The sequence below is a fragment of the Anas acuta genome, chromosome 2, assembly GCF_963932015.1.
Source record: "Anas acuta chromosome 2, bAnaAcu1.1, whole genome shotgun sequence".
NCBI classification, from domain to species: Eukaryota; Metazoa; Chordata; class Aves; order Anseriformes; family Anatidae; genus Anas; species Anas acuta.
In genome coordinates this window covers 78,400,938-78,418,018 of record NC_088980.1, presented here as the reverse complement: position 1 = coordinate 78,418,018, position 17,081 = coordinate 78,400,938, and positions in this window count along the sequence as shown.

Below are 17,081 nucleotides of genomic sequence, written 5' to 3'. Positions count from 1 at the left end.
CAGTTAGGCAGGAAAGTGATTTGTTAAAAGTCTCAAAACCCTGCAGGAGAACCAGGAACTGACCATGAGTCCCCTGACTCCCAATTTAATGCCTTACCTGCAGATACTCTCCTTCCTCTGTAAAAGCAGAGGGAACATTGCTCCTTTCAGATACACTTGGTGCTAAATTTAAAATGGAATGTGGATTTATTGGATTACAAGGAATGAACCTCCCCCCCATAATAGTCAGATATTAGCAGCTCTACAGCTGAGACAAAAAAACAACCTCTATTTCCATTGTTTCACAGGTATTTAACATATGAAGAACAGGATGTTCATTAGTTTCCTATGCTCCCAGCATCAAGAACTGAATTGTTTAACTGCCTCTCTTGTCCATGTTCAGGGCAATCTGTCATTGTGTAGTAAGAAAAGGGGAAATCCAAGATATTTGCAGTGACTGAAAAAGAAATGTGTGGCAGCAGGTAGATAAACAAGAAGATTCTCCCAGAACAACTTGTTAGCAAGTGATGCGGCATTTATAGGAAGATGTTGGTGACAAAGTTCTTTCTGAAAGCAAAATAACTGCTAACTCTTTGCCAGAGTTTTCTCCTTCCCTGCTAGGTAAGGTATCAATTAGATCAGCACCATTTAGAGTTACACAGTTCGACACTTCTAATCCCTTGAAGGTTGCTCTTGTGCCTTCTCTGCTTGCTTGTGTACGAATTACAAGTTCCATGTCAGCTTGAACAATTCCTTTCTTATTTAAAGGTTAAAAACAAAAACAACACAAAAAGAGAAAGGTTTCACTTTCAAACACAGAGAAATTGTTCTGGAGGCAATGAAGAAGAGAAAATTTATCCTCCAAAATCCTTCTGAATCTTAATCAGATCAGATCAGAACCAGCACCAAATGCATAGTCATTACATGTTTTTTCTGTAATCTTTTCAGAAGCTGATTCTCTCAGTTTATTTGGTAAGTGCCTGAAAAGTGGAGGGTTATGGTCTCACAGGGGGATTGTGGCTCTCTAAATAAACTGCTCCCCAAAAGTCACTGAAAGATGTTCAGTGAACTGCATGTGGATGATCCTGCAGGGAAAAGCAAGGTTCTCAGAAGAAGAACCTTGGTTATGTCTCGCCAGCATTGGTGCTGGTTGACATCAGTGGTGGAACTATGCAAGATTAGACTTAAAGGTACTTAAGAGATTATTGGATATTATATATATATATATATATATATATGTATATATATATGTGTATATTTCTCTCATGATGCTAGGGCACAACACATTCAGATCTTGTTTGGATGCTCATAGCTGTTCCCAGCTGTCCATCTGGCCTCTATAGGTAGAGCTCAGGTGGCTTGACCTGTTACTTCCCCTCCAAGCCATTTCTGTGTCAGATAACACAGTTGCTACAGATGGGAGCGGTCAAACAGGAAAATTAATATTGAATCTCAATTATGTCACGGTTGTTACCAGGGCTACGATGTAATTGCAGCTGCTGCTTGATAAATTTCTGGTAAGTGATATTCAGTTTGGGGGACACACTGAACACCCTGCACATTTAGAATGCTTCATGTTATGTGAAAGGAAGGAAATTCGTCTTGGAGACTGACAGCTTTTGTTTCTGCTTGCTTTCAGAAGACTTATAAATCAATTTGAACAAGATCTTCTAAAGCCACCTGCAGCATACATGGGACCAGAAAGTCTCAATGGAAACAACAGACGTACAAACTGTACAACCTGTCCATATTATCAGAGTTCTGAGAAAGGAAAAAATGCAGAAGATTTGTACACCTGTTTTAAACACCTGCCGAAATGCAAAGCTGTGGTAAACCAGGTCACACCAATGTGCATGCTAATGAGCATCCTGTTGTGCTATTGAGGGGTTCAGGAGGAATCATGAAAAGCATCTGATGTTCTCTTTTCTATCCCTTCACAGCATGTGATTATAGCTAAACCTTCCTTAGATTTTTTTTTTGTTAGTTCCTCTCTTTTTCCAATAGACTTAGAAGAATGCAAATGGTCTTTTTAATTGTTCATGAGATCTCATTAAATTTTCCTTTTACACTTAGATTTCATTCTTTTAATCAGCTGTTTGGTCCCTTCCAGACATATTTTTTTTTGTCTGTAATAGAAAATGAAACTTGAAAGTGAAATGATTAGAGATTTTAATTTAAAAAAAGAAAAAAGAAAAAAGTGTACACTTGGTGGGTTAATTAGCATTTTAAAATGGACTTTTGTTATCAAAGCTAAACTATCTGACCTCAGCATTGTATGTTCATTGTGAATTCAGATTTCCTGAAAGAGCCCAATTTATAGTATATTATTTTTTTCTACCTTCCTTTTGCTGCCTGCAAACCATCACAATAGATCAACACTCAAAAAAAAACACAAAAAAACCATGAAAATTAATGACCCTGTTCCCAGAATTAACAGATAAATTTCAGTAGAGTAGGAGATACTAACACCACCCTTTTTCTTCTTTCTCTGGAAAGGAGAAAACCTACTGTCCTGGTTCTCAAATTCTTTTTAGGGTGGGGGAAAAATACCCTAAGTCAGCTTTGAAGCAATAACTGTGGGAATGTTCAGTTTGAGTACAAATGGTCATAACAATTAGCAGCAAGACTATTGGCAAATACCATTTGTTTTCAGAATTTCAGATGGCAGCTTTATGATGACACCTCCCAGACACTTGTCAGACTTGAGAATGATAGGAGAGGAAGCACTTCTCTTAAAGCCAGGCAAAGGTGAGAAGTACCTCTCAGTTCAAGTGGCAAGGTTATGAATACTGCAAATAGAACACAAATATTTAACACCAGTGGAACATGCAAAGCCCCTGTGCATGTGTGCCTGTGTGTTTTGGATTAGACTCTCAAGGGACTCTATTTTATAAATCACTTCAATCTCCTATAAATACAAGCCTGATGACCCTATCCCAGTTTTTATTTGTGGACATCATAAGGCACAGCACAATCCAGGCCCAGAGAACATGAATTGTTCTTTGGTGTTACCAGCATGTAGGAGCCTTTGCAAAATGCCTAGCCATGCACTGCTAGCTGAAATTCAACCTGGTTAACCTCAAAGCCAGCAGTTCCTAAAATCTTACAGTCCAGGAACATTAAAACTGTCCTGCCTTTAAGGTATCTATGAACAATGGTGAGCTTGTTAAAAACAAATAATTAAAAAGGCATCCCCATGCTACCAGACTAGAGAGCTGGTAAAGAAGTCAAGTGGACTGAAGTAGTAGGCATATTTAATACTGATTGCTTGCAGAGAGGCAGGGCAGCTCAGAGCTGACATTAAAGGTTAAACCCCCAAAACACTGAATCACACATCACTGTGATTAACCCAGGTCCATCGACATAAGCAGACACCTACAGATAGGCCCCACAATGTCCATAAAGACATCATGGTGTGCAGGAATACATTTCTACCTGTACAAGTACAGATAGAAACCAAGTACATCATTATAGCCTGAAACAGAAATAGAATTTGATCACACAAGGCTGGGAAAGAAATAAAAAGAGAGAATGCAAACCACAGACGAGTCATGTTAGGTTGGCTGACATCTTCAGTAATCATCCTGAAAATAATTAAATCAAAGACACGTACTATTCGTCTTTCTCCTTGATACTTATTTTTTCCCCCCTCAGTACAGGATATTTCTTATTTTGATATGAATTTATCAGGCAACAGAGCGAACACTGGTTCCAATAATAGTACATTGATGCTCAGACATTCCTATCTCCATAGATTAGACTTCCAGGCCTGGTCCAGAGCATTCACTTGAATTAGTTACACTGGCTGAAACAAGACGAAATGCATTGGTACACCCGATTTTACAGCATTTTGTTAACTCCAGGTTAATGGAGTTCACTATAATACAGGAAGTACCAGGCAAGTTCCTACAGGGTTCATAAATATGTTTCAAAAGTTCCTTATAATATTTATAAAATCTATAATGGTCTGTCCATTTCTACGAAGAATATTAAAAACCCATCTATAATAAATTCCCCCTTCCCCTCTTTTTTTCTAGCACTCTGGAGTATCTGAGGTGTTTCACAGAAACAGCTCACTTGTGTTCTATCTGTGATTTCACATCTCTTAAATTCTGCTACCTAGGGGCAGCAGAATATATAAATGGCTCAGGGTGCCTATAAAGAACCCTAAACATTGCTTAGAAAATTAATCTCAAACTTTACTGAAAAGAATAAAACATACACAATGTTTCAGTCTTTTTTTTTTAATAAAAGAAAAGAAAAAAATAGAAAAAGAAAATTAAAAAAATAATAATAAGGAAGGTTTCCCAACTACCACTGCTGCAGTCAACTTTTCAATACCGCCCATAAATGCAAAACTGGGAGCAGAAATGCAGTTTCCCACACTGAGATTATACTCTTGCCACAAAGCCATGGGCTGTGAGTCAGCTTAGTCTATTCAGAACCACAGGAAACTGCAGCCCTGACTTAGCTATGGGGAGTAGGATACGTTCTGAACTATGCCAGCTACATAATTATCCTGTCCAAGCCTTCCACCACAATGGGATGACACTCAGAAACACATTCTTACTCCTCAAACTACACTTTCCTCGGCATAGAAAAACAGGCACGCAAGCTGGAGTTCAGCATTTTAATGAGCATTACACAATCAGACCGGTCAGGAAATATAAATATAAAGGTTGAAGTTTTTATAGCATAATAGGGTATTTTTATTTTTCAGGATGAGACATGCTCTCAAACCTTTTGTGATCTATATGTGAGATTTCTAATATGTCTATTACAAGATTCAAAATATTGCAGGCAACAAAATTATGGCTCAGCCTATCAAATACTGGCTTACAGAAGTGATTCCTGAACCTCAGCCTTGGCAAAAAAAGGATGCAATTTCCTCATCACTTCTACAGAGTTAGCTAATATGAATGACAAGCTCTCCTGGGAGATAAACATCTGTAGCTGTGTTATTGACTTGTGCATTAGCTAGGTGACTGACAAAATGTACAGCTTTTTGCATGTTGAGTACATAATTTGAAATCTGCCTCTAACATCTTAATATTCACTCTTTGCTAACCTTGGAGATGATCTGTTTTTCAGTATCACAAAATCCAAAGCTCAGACCATATGTTGAGAACATAATATCTTCCCAATAGAGAAATCATTTTTTCAATGTCTCCAGGCTCATGTAGTCATAAACCCATTAGTCATTAATTGCGTATTTTGTAATTAAATGGGACATATTGGCAGATAGCTAAATCTTAGTTGAGACAGCCTGTAATAACTACAACAAAACCACAAAAATCATCAGGAAATCAGGCAAAGAAGAAGACTATTCTAACCTATTTTCAAACTACTCAGTAATAACTGATATGTATTTTTGTACAGAGATTTGATAATTCAAACAAGAAACAATGATTAAATCTTTAGCAATAATTACTTGGAAGGGAATTCACATTTTATAGTGTACCATGATAACACTAAAAGAGAAAGCACAGATTTCCTTCTTAAAAAAAAAAAAAAAAAAAAAAGGAAAAGAAAAGAAAAAGAAAAAAAAAAAAACTAGAATAAAGGCATTTTCATTTTACAGTTTTTAAACTAAATTATTTTAGAGAAACCCATACCTTGCATTAATACCATAAATGATATGGTATACTACTAGTGGGAAAATAGTCTATGGTACTTGAAAGACAATAACCTTAAGGGATAAACATAGTTTTCCCACTCAACAAGACCTCCTATACAACAGCATCACCTTCAAACCTTCCTGCCTATTTCTGTTCCCCACCTTTGTTTTCTCTGATTAGACTGTAAGCTATTTCACTGTCTCTCACTAGGCATTTGTGTTACGAGTCAAGAGGTGGGCCCGTGCAAACCTCATGTAGTTCAACAAGGCCAAGTGCAAGGTCCTGCACCTGGGTTGGGGCAATCCCAAGTACAAATACAGGCTGGGCAGATAATGGATTGAGAGCAGACCAGAGGAGAAGGACCTGGAGGTATTGGTTGGTGAGAAGTTTGACGTGAAACCCTTTAAGTCTGTACACGTCTTGTCTTTCCTTCCCACTCTCAACTCTTATCACAATAAATAAGTATTCCCACTCATTTTACAGACAAGAAGACACTACAAAGACAGCTCATTTGAAGACAATCATGGAAGAAGTTTCTTAGAGAGTGGGACAGGAAATGGACTTTAAGTACTGAAGTCAAGGTCCGTCTTTCTTTTCTAATGAAGAGGTTAATTTACAACAAACCGGGTATTAGCAATTGTCACCTCAAATACCAAGAATCGTGGCCACCTCTGGTATGGTATCCATTTCAGCAATATCCTATTAGACTTGCCCCCCCTCAAAAAGTCTTACACAAGTATATATTTAAACAAAGAAAAAAGTGGTTCAGATCCAAGTTCAGGAGAATCCCCACCTCGTCCATAAAAAACAAACAAACAAACAAAACAAACAAAACAAACAAAACAAAACAAAACAAAACAGAAGAGAATGTAGCTAGAAAGTTTCTAGCTTGTTTCAAACCATGAACTATAAGTGACTAAGTGTAGTTGGCATCAGGTCTGCATCAGGCATTAATACAATCTCTGGTATTTAAAATATTTCTCTTGAAATAAGGAATACATTAAATAGTTTATGACAGCCTTCTGTTTTTGTTCTAGATTTAAGAAGTTTATGAAAATGCAGACAGTACTTTGCCTGATAGTAAGCTAAGCTATACGTTCACCTCAAAAAAAAAAAAAACAGTTCAAACCTTTGGATCACGTGAGATGTTTGGGATGTATTTAACTGACAAATGCAAACCCTAGTCTAGATTTATTGTAGTATCAAAGCACAATTTCTGATCTACTCTTGTGAATAGATAATTTTACAACTGGTTAATTTCTCATTCCTGAGAAGGCTCTGTAGAGAACACAAATAGTTTAAAAAAAAGTTCTGATGACATAATCCCTCCTGTGCTGAATAAATATCATATATTCCATACTATTGTTATCATTAATAAGACTAGAACAAAATAGAACCTACAATAAATACAGATCATCTACCTTACTATCCCTTTCAACTCTCATGCATCAGCAAAACAAAATAATAAATCTTGCATTGTTGAAAGAGTGTTCAGCATGTGTAAATGGATAGCACTCCACTGATTTCAGTGGAGTTTTGCCATTTACAGCAAAATATCATCTGAGATGATTTTGAGGAGCTGTCAGCTACATGAGTAGTGAGAAGGAATTATTCAGTGGTGGCTTTCCCACCCACGAGACCTCCCCACTGAAGGCTTGTATAGAGCTATGTCTCTTAATAGCCCTAATGGCAGTTGCAGGTAGGGTGCACATGTGCAGAGGGCCTGGGAAAGGCTGTTTGTCTTCTTGCTTTGACAATTCTTGATAAATCTGGAGCTTGTGATAATTCAGATCCTTGACACTCATCTTTCTATCTCTACTGTAGCTTTCCCCTAAAGCCTTGGCTAACAGATTTATCCTAGCTAGCTGAAACAGAGCAAGCATCTGACAGACAAATTTAGCTTTCCAGCTCAGCATCTCAGCATCCCCAGGTACCAGCACAGTGGTCCTTTGTCCCCTCAGGTCACCCTGGCAGGCAGGCTGCCAGCTAAACATCTGGATCATTGGAGCAGCGGCGAACTTTGGAGAGCGGGGCAGCTAACTGGGGTGGTGACAGAAGGGCCTCCCAAAATGCTAAGCAGCAGATTTTCAGCCAGAAACACTCAATTTGTTTTTCCACCCAATTAATAAACTGCATTTATTTTCTGACAACACTAGAATGTTTTTGCTTCCCCCTCCACAGCATCCTGAGACTTTTTTTTTTTTTTAAGCACCGAAAAATTTGGTCTCTGATCATCTCTATGTACTTCTATACATCTTTCTATACATCCTCTCTCATGTGTATTTTTTTTTTCCTTGCTTGTATTTTGCCTAGCACAATGGAACTTTAGTCTTAGCTGGAACATGTAGGAAGTACTGTAATGTGGACAAATAATTGTTAATATGAATATCTAATCAGGAATAGGATGAGCCTTGTCTCACATACGGCCATGTCTTAATCCCTGTGTAAGACAACAAGAAGCCAGAATCCCTGCTCACTCTGTCTTACTGTTCTTGGAAGCAATTTGGAAAAAGAACAAAACAGGAATGTACTAGGCCAGATAACTTCCCTCTGGGCTGACATGGAGTCATTAACACACAGAACATCTGCAAAAAGCAAGTGTTACCACACTTCAGTTTCTTTAGGGAGCAGCAAAGGCAGGCTGCTCTTTATGGAGAAGCGAGCCCAGTGCTGAGGATGAAAGAGAGCAAGGCAGGCACAGGCAGTGTCCCCATGGATCAGGGTCAGAGCCATGAAGGATGCTGAGCACAATGAGCAGAGGGGACCGGAGCAGTGACAGCAGGCAGGGTCAGCCAAGAGCCCAGATCACCAGGAGACCATTAGGGATAAGGCAGGCCTGAGGTCAAGCCAGGAAGTAAATAAGCCGGTTCAGATCAGGGTCAGCAGAGTCTGTGGCCAGCCACAGCTGCAGCACAGCTCTGCAAGGGGCTGAGCACAAACACAGCGCCTAATTGAGAGGGATGAGCAGAGAGGCTCCTCAGGTAACACCAGTCTCTGCTGTGAGCACAAGTGGCTGAACTCGGATGAGAGCCCTGAGAAGATGTGCATTTCAGTTTTCTGCATCTATATAAAGCTGAAAGCTACCACCCTTTTGTGGTCCCAGCATTACGGAGGGAGAGCACTCACCAGGACATGTGTTCAGGTTAGGCACTGAAAGCATTTTACAGCCCTGTGTACATCTGCAGAGAAGAGTTTAAACACATCTCCAGGGACACAAGCAGTCTAGTGCAATAAACAACAAGGTAACAAAATTGGTTTGTTTTGATTTTCCCCTCTTGGTTTTCATTAAATTGCATGTGGTGTTCTAATCAGGGTGGACATCAGGAAAAGGTTCTGCACCCAGAGGGTGGTTGGGCACTGGGACAGGCTCCCGAGGGCAGTAGTCACAGCACCCAGCCTGCTGGAGTTCAAGAAGCATTTGGACAACGCTCTCAGATACCTGCTCTGATTTTTGGGTGGTCCTGCATGGAGCCAGTTGCTACTAACAAAATTAGCAAGATTGAAGGAAAAATTGAAGCTGTTTATCATGGTCTGTAGTCCCTTTTGGAGGCTATACTGAGCTTCCAGCCTGCACTGCAAAACAAGATATGGTAGTTTGTTAGCAGAAATACTGTAGGCAGACTAAATAATACTCCAGACTACCAACTGTTGTGCAGAGAGAAGTAAGCTTCTGTGCTTTTTGTGCACCTTCTGCCCATTAACTTATTTCAGAGCCTAGCAAAACAACCAAACAACAACAAAATGCAAATGTACGTGCAATGCAGCTAATTCCCAACTCCCCTCTGGCACTTCTAATCCCCAGTATTCTTACGAAAGAGAAAATGAAAGAATTTAATAGAGGTTCGATGAAAAACTTTCTTATGGAAATTTAGTAGGATTGATAAAAATGCTTGTAAATAAATGACATTTATTAACAAATGAAATTTTACACTTAGGGCACTTCCTGTGCCAGATCCTACCCCTATCTAAACTCAGCAGCTCAAGGGAGCTAAATCAGTAGCAGCTGAGCACAGAATTATACACTTATTGCAAAACTGCTTTCAAAATCTCCAGATAGGTAATATTTTGTTATATATTTTGTATGGTTTTGCTTTTCTTACAACCAAATTTAATGATATTAAATAAAAGAATGTTCAAAATTGAAGCTGAACAATCATCATCAACAGCAGCTTCATTTCATAGTGTAGCTGATGCAGGGAGGTAAAGATTTTAAAACACTTAAGATTCAGATATATCATCTGATTAATGTCCAAATTTAAGTTGAATTTATATCCCTCCAAAGCTTTGTAGCAAATGCATATCACACAGTGGAACAAAACTCATGTATTCCTAGTGGCAGTAAATAGCAACCCAAATACTTCACTATTTGCCTGTCAGCTGGTTCTGCACCCTCCCAAAGGTAAAGTCTTGATTCTAGTGAAGTTGAGACAAAATGCCCTTTGAATTTGAAGAGGTAAAGACTTACCTCGCTTGTTTGCTACTTTGTGAGAGGAAAAGAGGACAAACTAAAGTCGTTGTCATGTCTTTCTCTCCCCCCTCATCCTTTTTTTTTTTTAATCTGCAATTCAGAAACACACTGCAGAGATGGTGACAGCTGATACCATTTTGATTTTAAAAAGTTTTCAAAGACATGTGAAAAAGGTCATTCAGAAAAGCAAATACCAAGATGGATGGAAAATGCTTTAACATATATAATAGTATATAACATAAGAATCACAACTTTGGACAAAGTTTCTGCTAATGGACGGAATGTATAAACTCAGCCTGTTCTGAAGCTGAAGTGCTACCTCAGCTTTGTGATGGCACAATAAAATTAACCATCAGACGTACTTCCAACACATATAAAAAATAAATAAAATAGGAAGAGCAGAAATAGAAATGCTCACCTCCTTATCTGTACCTTCCCCTCCATTCAGGATAGAAATTCTTGATTTTTTTAAGCTCTTGCCTGATACTAATAGTCTTTGCATCTCCATATGTGCTGTAGTATTCCTGCTCATTAAGCATCTGAAAGTGAAAGCCATAGAATTTAAAGTTAAAATTTAATAAATAAACAAAACCTTTTCTCTATGCCTGGCCACAAAACTGCACCTGCCTGCTGGTGCATCCATCCCCTATACTTGAGTGAACGCACCCACATGTCAGAATCTGGTTTTACAGTTACAAAAGAGGGATGTTTATATTAACTAATCTGTAGGTGTAAACATGATTATGCCAGGCACACACCATGTTCTGAACTTTACTTGTCTAAAGACAGCCTGTTATGTAGAAACACTGGTGCTTTTCTAATGCCAGGGAAGAAACTACAGGCTGCCCAGTCATTACAGAACTCTTCAGGACAACCCTACGCACCCTCAGGCACACAAACTTCTCTGGTTAAACAGTGGTTCTGCAGCATGGTCACACATGCAGGTCTGTAGGTGATACAGGTGGATATGCAGGTGGAAACTGCAGCATCTTCACTGTAACTCCCTTTGGAAACAACCTGAGAGAGAGAGATTCGATTGTCATTCTTCTCCTTAAAATGCTTGGGGTCTGATTTTCCTTCCATTTGCATTGGTGTAAGCTAAGGGGAAATCTATTAAAGTTATTGGATTTTCATCAAAATAAAGCGGCTGTAATGAATGGAAAAAATAACTTGTGGCCTAGCCTTTTCATCCCAGAGGGTTCCATCATAGAGGGTTCCACTGACAATGTGATCCAGACGCACATACAGGTTGGGCTTGACTCACTGATTCTGCCTTTTAAAGTAATTTCATGCCTTAATTGCAGAATCCAGATTATATTACTTATATTTGAGACTTGGTTGTGACAACCTAAGTCAATACCGAAAGCAGTAGCAAAATAACTAACTGATTTTTATTTTATTTTATTTTTGTATAAATATGAAAAGAGATATGGTTATTGCAATTTGAACACTAGGGTTTCATTTTCTCCTTAAAGGAAAAAAAAATAAATTATGGAGGAAGACTAGAGCTGTGGATGTAATGAGGAAAAAAAAAAGTAGAACTGGAGCTGGCTAGAATATTTTGTCTCATAAAAGTGTGAGTCATAGTAATATATGATCTCAAAGACAATAAAAACAGGTTGACTGTTCAAATTTTATTTTAGAAGACACCTTGTAAATAATTCTAATAAAGCCAGGATGACTGTTCTGACACTTTCAGAATGAGCTAGTTTATTCTGAATTGACTTTATTTAAAAGCTATAGCATACAGTTAAAAAAGAAAGCAAACAGACATCAGCCAGTTGTTTCACGTGATCCAGAGCAATCTTCTGGATTTCATTGCAATTTGGAAGAACAGTGAGTTTATAAACCCATGGCTGGTACTTCTCCAGAATTACTGTTTTTAATTGCCTTTTTCTCTCCTCTCAGACACACACATCTTGAATAAAAATCCTTAGAAGAGTTAAGATCTGGGGCTTGCGCAGATTTGAGGGACAAGAGACAGCACTATGGGTACTTCAACTAACTTTCTCTGTAACACAAAGCCCTTTGTAGTAAGTTCCACATCAGGCCCATGCCAAAAATCCCATTTGAGTAATAGGCTATCTTCTAGAAAGATTTAGAACCCTCAAGGGATGGAGTTATGATCTTTCTAGTTAATTTTTCTAACACCATTGCACTCACCAAGAAGTATGCTTTGTTTTTCTGTTGATGTATTATTGTCTGCCTATTTCTGCATAGCCTCTCATTGACCTTCCATATTGCAGATTTCCCATTTAGTTCTCCATGTCCCCAAAGTCGCTTTCATTTTTTTTTTTACTGAAAGTTTTTTTACTGAAGGTTTTCTTTCTTTTTTTCTTTTTTTTCTTATTTTTTCTTTTTTTTTTTTTACTATCAAAATCTTCTAATAAATATTCTGATAACACCCTCTAGTGTACTTATTATTCACCTTTTAACACGGACTACAGCGATCCCTAAATTTGCTAACAACAAAATAGCAAACCACCAACAACAAAAAGACTGCCACATCAGACTTAACATCAGAAAGAGCTTACGAAAACTGATAATCAAATTTATATCTAATCACTGTTTCTCTACCTTGGCTAAACCCAGTAACTTAAAGAAAGATGCATGCACTTGTTTCCCCACAGAAGTCTGTGGAAGTCAAGGCATTCATCTTAGTATGATAAGTTCAAGCCCTTAATAAGATCATATGAAGACACAGTGACTTCAGCATTTTCAAAAAGTTTCAGTACGTTTTGGAATTTGTTTAGACATTCATCCATCTCTTGCAGATTATTTTTTCCTGCAGCACATATATCTTACTTGCAAACCCCAGCTGCAGACTTAAACCTGACCCAGCATCATTCTTGCACTGCACTGTGATAAGGAATCATTGTGCCGACAGTGCTGAGAAACCGCTGACCTCAGAGGCATGAGTTGGCAGGGCTAATGGACATCCACACGCCTTCCTGGAGAGTAGCCAAGAGGTACTCTAACAAAATGATATTTCACATAGGTTTTAAATGTCTATTTATTAACCAATCTTGTTAAAGCTTAGGTGAATGGCTTGGCATTTAGTTGCAGAGGTACAGAGATTAGGGTGGGTATAAGGGAGATAGATGCGTACAGTTTATTCTTATCTACTTTATTTCTGGTATTTCACTTGTACAAAAAGTTATAACAAATGTGAAGAAATTATGTCTACGTCTATATTTTGTCAGTCTTTGGTGACTTCTTCCTAGGTAGTTACTGAAAAGCTTGAGAAATCCAAGCAATAGATATAGGACCAATTTACACAGTTTGCTTAGCAAATGTTAACAATTCATGGGAAAATTCTACTCAAATATTAGTCTCTTAGCACTCTCTCAAAGGATGAAAACTGCTCTGAAATTTAACATCAGAGCAGGAGATATTACACAGAAGAAAAGCATCATTGGTTCCCCTGCTGTCTGCTTGTTCAACGTGTTCAGCCTAAGGCATTCTACAGGAGCCTCATGACTGCCTGACACTTTGCTGAACAGCAAGCCCCAGGCACCCAGTGCCTGCAGGGCTCAGGCATGTCAGATCAGCCTTCCTGTGGGCACTGCTGACCCGGGGCTCTCCATCTCTAAACCTTCCACCCTTCGATTGTGTCTTGGCCAGCAGCAGCAGCAGCACTGCCACCCAAGGGTCCCAAGGCCTCCAGCATACACTGAGATTTTCAGAACATCCCATGTACCTCCCAGAGGAAGCTCCTGGCATGGCACCATGCACTCCAGCATCATCTTTCATTGCGCAGGCTTCTTTCTGCCCCCAAAGAGCCAGCTGCCAAGAAAGGCACTCCCACAGACCTCCAGCCTCCGCTGGCTAGGGTGGACTCAGAAGCCTAACAAGCTTTAAAATCTGGCAAATTCAGTGACCAGCATTTGCACTCTTCACAGTTTCACCCCTGATAGTGTTGGCCAGCAGAGAGGGGATGTGTCTTTCAGACAGGGAAAAGAAATGGGAATGAATAGGAAACATTTGAGCATCTCACAGAGTGCACAGGGAATTTATTCACTCTGAATTCAAATAAAATCAGTGTTGCAAGCTAGCACTCTCAACTCAGGAAATTTTACTTATTGCTGATTAACACAAAATGTTAGTTACAGATCTGAGCACTGAGGGAAAACAAAGAACTATCTGACACTTAAGGAAACAACTTTCCTTCCCCTTCCTAAGGCTCTGTTCAAGTCCGCTCTTCCTCCTTACCCTAGTTTCACCTTAGCTCACTTTTGCCCCCACTACGTTCAGTCCCTCGGACATGGCAACAGGTGCCACTAGAAAGTTCACGATCATTTTCCATCTGTCATTCCTCCATGCTCCTTGATTCTTGCTGTTCCTCTGCTCCATCACAGGAACTCCCGTGGGCTGCAGTCCCTCAGGGTAAACACTCCCAAAAGTGCATCGCTAGATGTGTCCCCATTGCCCTCCTAAACATGCCTCCTCCCTCACACTAAGTCTAACCTGAACAAAGGGGCAGATGTAAATAGAATCATATAATATAGAATACCCCAAGTTGGAAGGGACCCATAAGGACTATAGTATCTAAATACTAAAAAAAAATATTCTAACAAGAGAGATGCTCAGCTGAGCACCATTGTGGGGACAATCTTTTCCTTTTTGCTAGCTGGGATATCTTCACCTGCAAGTGCAGGCCTGGTGCCACTCGGCCAGAGAGCTCCTCGGAGTAGGCACAGGCATCATCTACTACCCCCTCCTAGCAGGCAGCTGGAGGCAGCTGTCAGCTCCACCCCTGAGCCTCCTCTCCTTCATGCTGACCACAGGAGTTCCCTCAGCCTGCCCCTGTATGCCGTGTGCCCTGGCCCCTCACTCCCTCCAGTGCCGTCAGCTGGGCCCACTCCACACCCATCAGGATCTTTCCTCTATGAGGGAGACCAGAACGGGATGCCAGAGCCCAGGGGCAGTTGCAAAAGTGACACCAAAGAAGAGAGGAAAGTGTTTTCACTGGTTCTTGTTTATTCTTAATGTGGTGGTTGTTGCAATATCTTTCTTTCTTTCTTATTTTTATTAGGATTGTTCTACCAGTTTGCTGTCCAGTCTTGGGAAGAACTGGTAACCAAGCATCTTGAATGGACCTTGCGCTGCACTCCTGCGCTCCTTGCTGGCAGACCTGAAGACTTGTGCTTCTTCAGAGGAGCACCTGTCTGCATCACCGTTTTGAGGGATCTGCTGCTCCTCTCTGTGCACTGCCATGCAGGGCGCGGATTTGTCTTCAAGCACCTCTTGGGCAGCCTTCTCGTCCTCAGACCGAGATGCCCCACGCCGAGCGTGGCCTTCGGAGGGCTTCTCCTGTCGCCCTGGTGCAGCAGCCCACAGGAAGCCGAGTGCGCTCTTGTCCACAGCTTGGGACAAGAGGCGGGGATGGGGGGCAGGGGATGGGGGAAGAGGCCATCGAGCAGGCAATCCTGCCAGATGGTAAACGGATGGCCTCTCCCCCCTAGCTGTGGAGGCGGAGGCAGGGCCGGGAGTACGGAGCAGACCGGGCGGTTTTGCGACGACGGTGGTGATGTGTCGCAGGTGGGAGCCCTGGCACGATGACACTGTGCCACATCAGAGGGCTTGGAGGTGGATCCACCTCCATCAGCTCTTCCTCCACAGGTGGATCCACCTCCATGGGCTCCACACCGTCCGCCGCGGCTGCTCCGCCTCCGCTCTCTGTCCTCCGCCGCCACTTCTTCTTAGGCTCAATTGCCCAATTTGCACCACTCCCACGAAGCCGTGGGCAGCCTTCATCCCAGGACCTCTTCAGGACAACCATCGCTGCCGTTCGCCAGAGGGCCTGGGACATCAGCGAGGGGTGGGCCAGGCGCAGGAGCTTTTATAGGCCCCGGAACACAGCGGGGGGCGGATGCCACAGTGACATCAGGGAGCCTCGGTGATGCCCCTGTGATGGCGCCCCACGCCCCACGCCCAATGTGGCCGTGTTGGGAGGGGGCTTGTGCGGCCTGAAAGAGGCCCTCGCATGGAAGGAGGAGGAGGGTCAGGGGGGCTGAGGGCCCCTTTCCTGGCGGTGGCTCTCCCATCTTGTGACTGGGCACCACCAAAAAAAAGAGTCCAGAGGATAAGAGGAGTCTTATCAGTACAGAGGGAGAAGATGCCCTCTCAGCCTGCTCTTCTACAGGCTAAATGAGCTCAGCTCCCTCAGCCCTGCCTCCTAACAGAGATGCTCGGCTCTCCTAATCATCTTTGTAGCCCTCTGCTGGACTCTCTGCAGGAGCTCCAGGTCTCTCTTGCACTGGGGAGCCCAGCACTGGACACGGCCCTCCACACGTGGCCTCAGCAGGGCTGAGTGGAGGGGCAGGATCACCTCACCTGCCATGCTGGCAACACTCGTCCCAGTGCAAGCCCAGGATCCCACTGGCCTTCTTGGCCACAGGGGCCCTTTACTGGCTTACACTTAACCTGTTGTCTGCAAGGACTGCCCGGTCCTTCTCCACAGGGCTGCTTTCCAGCAGGCCAGCCCCCAACCTGCCCCAGTGCGTGGTGTGATTCCTCCTTAGGCGCGCACGTGGTATGATTCCTCCTTAGGACCCCACGTTTGCCTCTGCTGAGCTTCATGACGTTTCTCTTTGCCCAACTCTGCAGCCTGTCCAGGTCTGCAGCACCTGAATGGCAGTACGGCCTTGTAGTGGATCAGCCACTCCTCCCACTTCTGTGTCACCAGCAGCCGTGCTGCAGGACTGCAAGAAGGGCACGTGTGTACAGTGAAGAAACCAGTAGTACCAGCACGCTGCTATGGCACCACTGCTCAGGACATTCAGCTGGTATCTTTTCGTAGCACATGGCTATACTGTGCACACCTGACAGGTTGCTCCAAACCAGCCCTGCTTGTGAGAAATGGCTCGTGTGAGCCTGGGGCTCTTTCTTCTGCACAGCTAGAGGTGCTTCAAGTGCCTCCCACATAATGGGAGATAAACAGACTGCAAAGAGAAGGCAGTTCCTAAACGAGAGAAGTGACAGTGTATGCAGTGGCTCAGGTAGATTAAAACAAG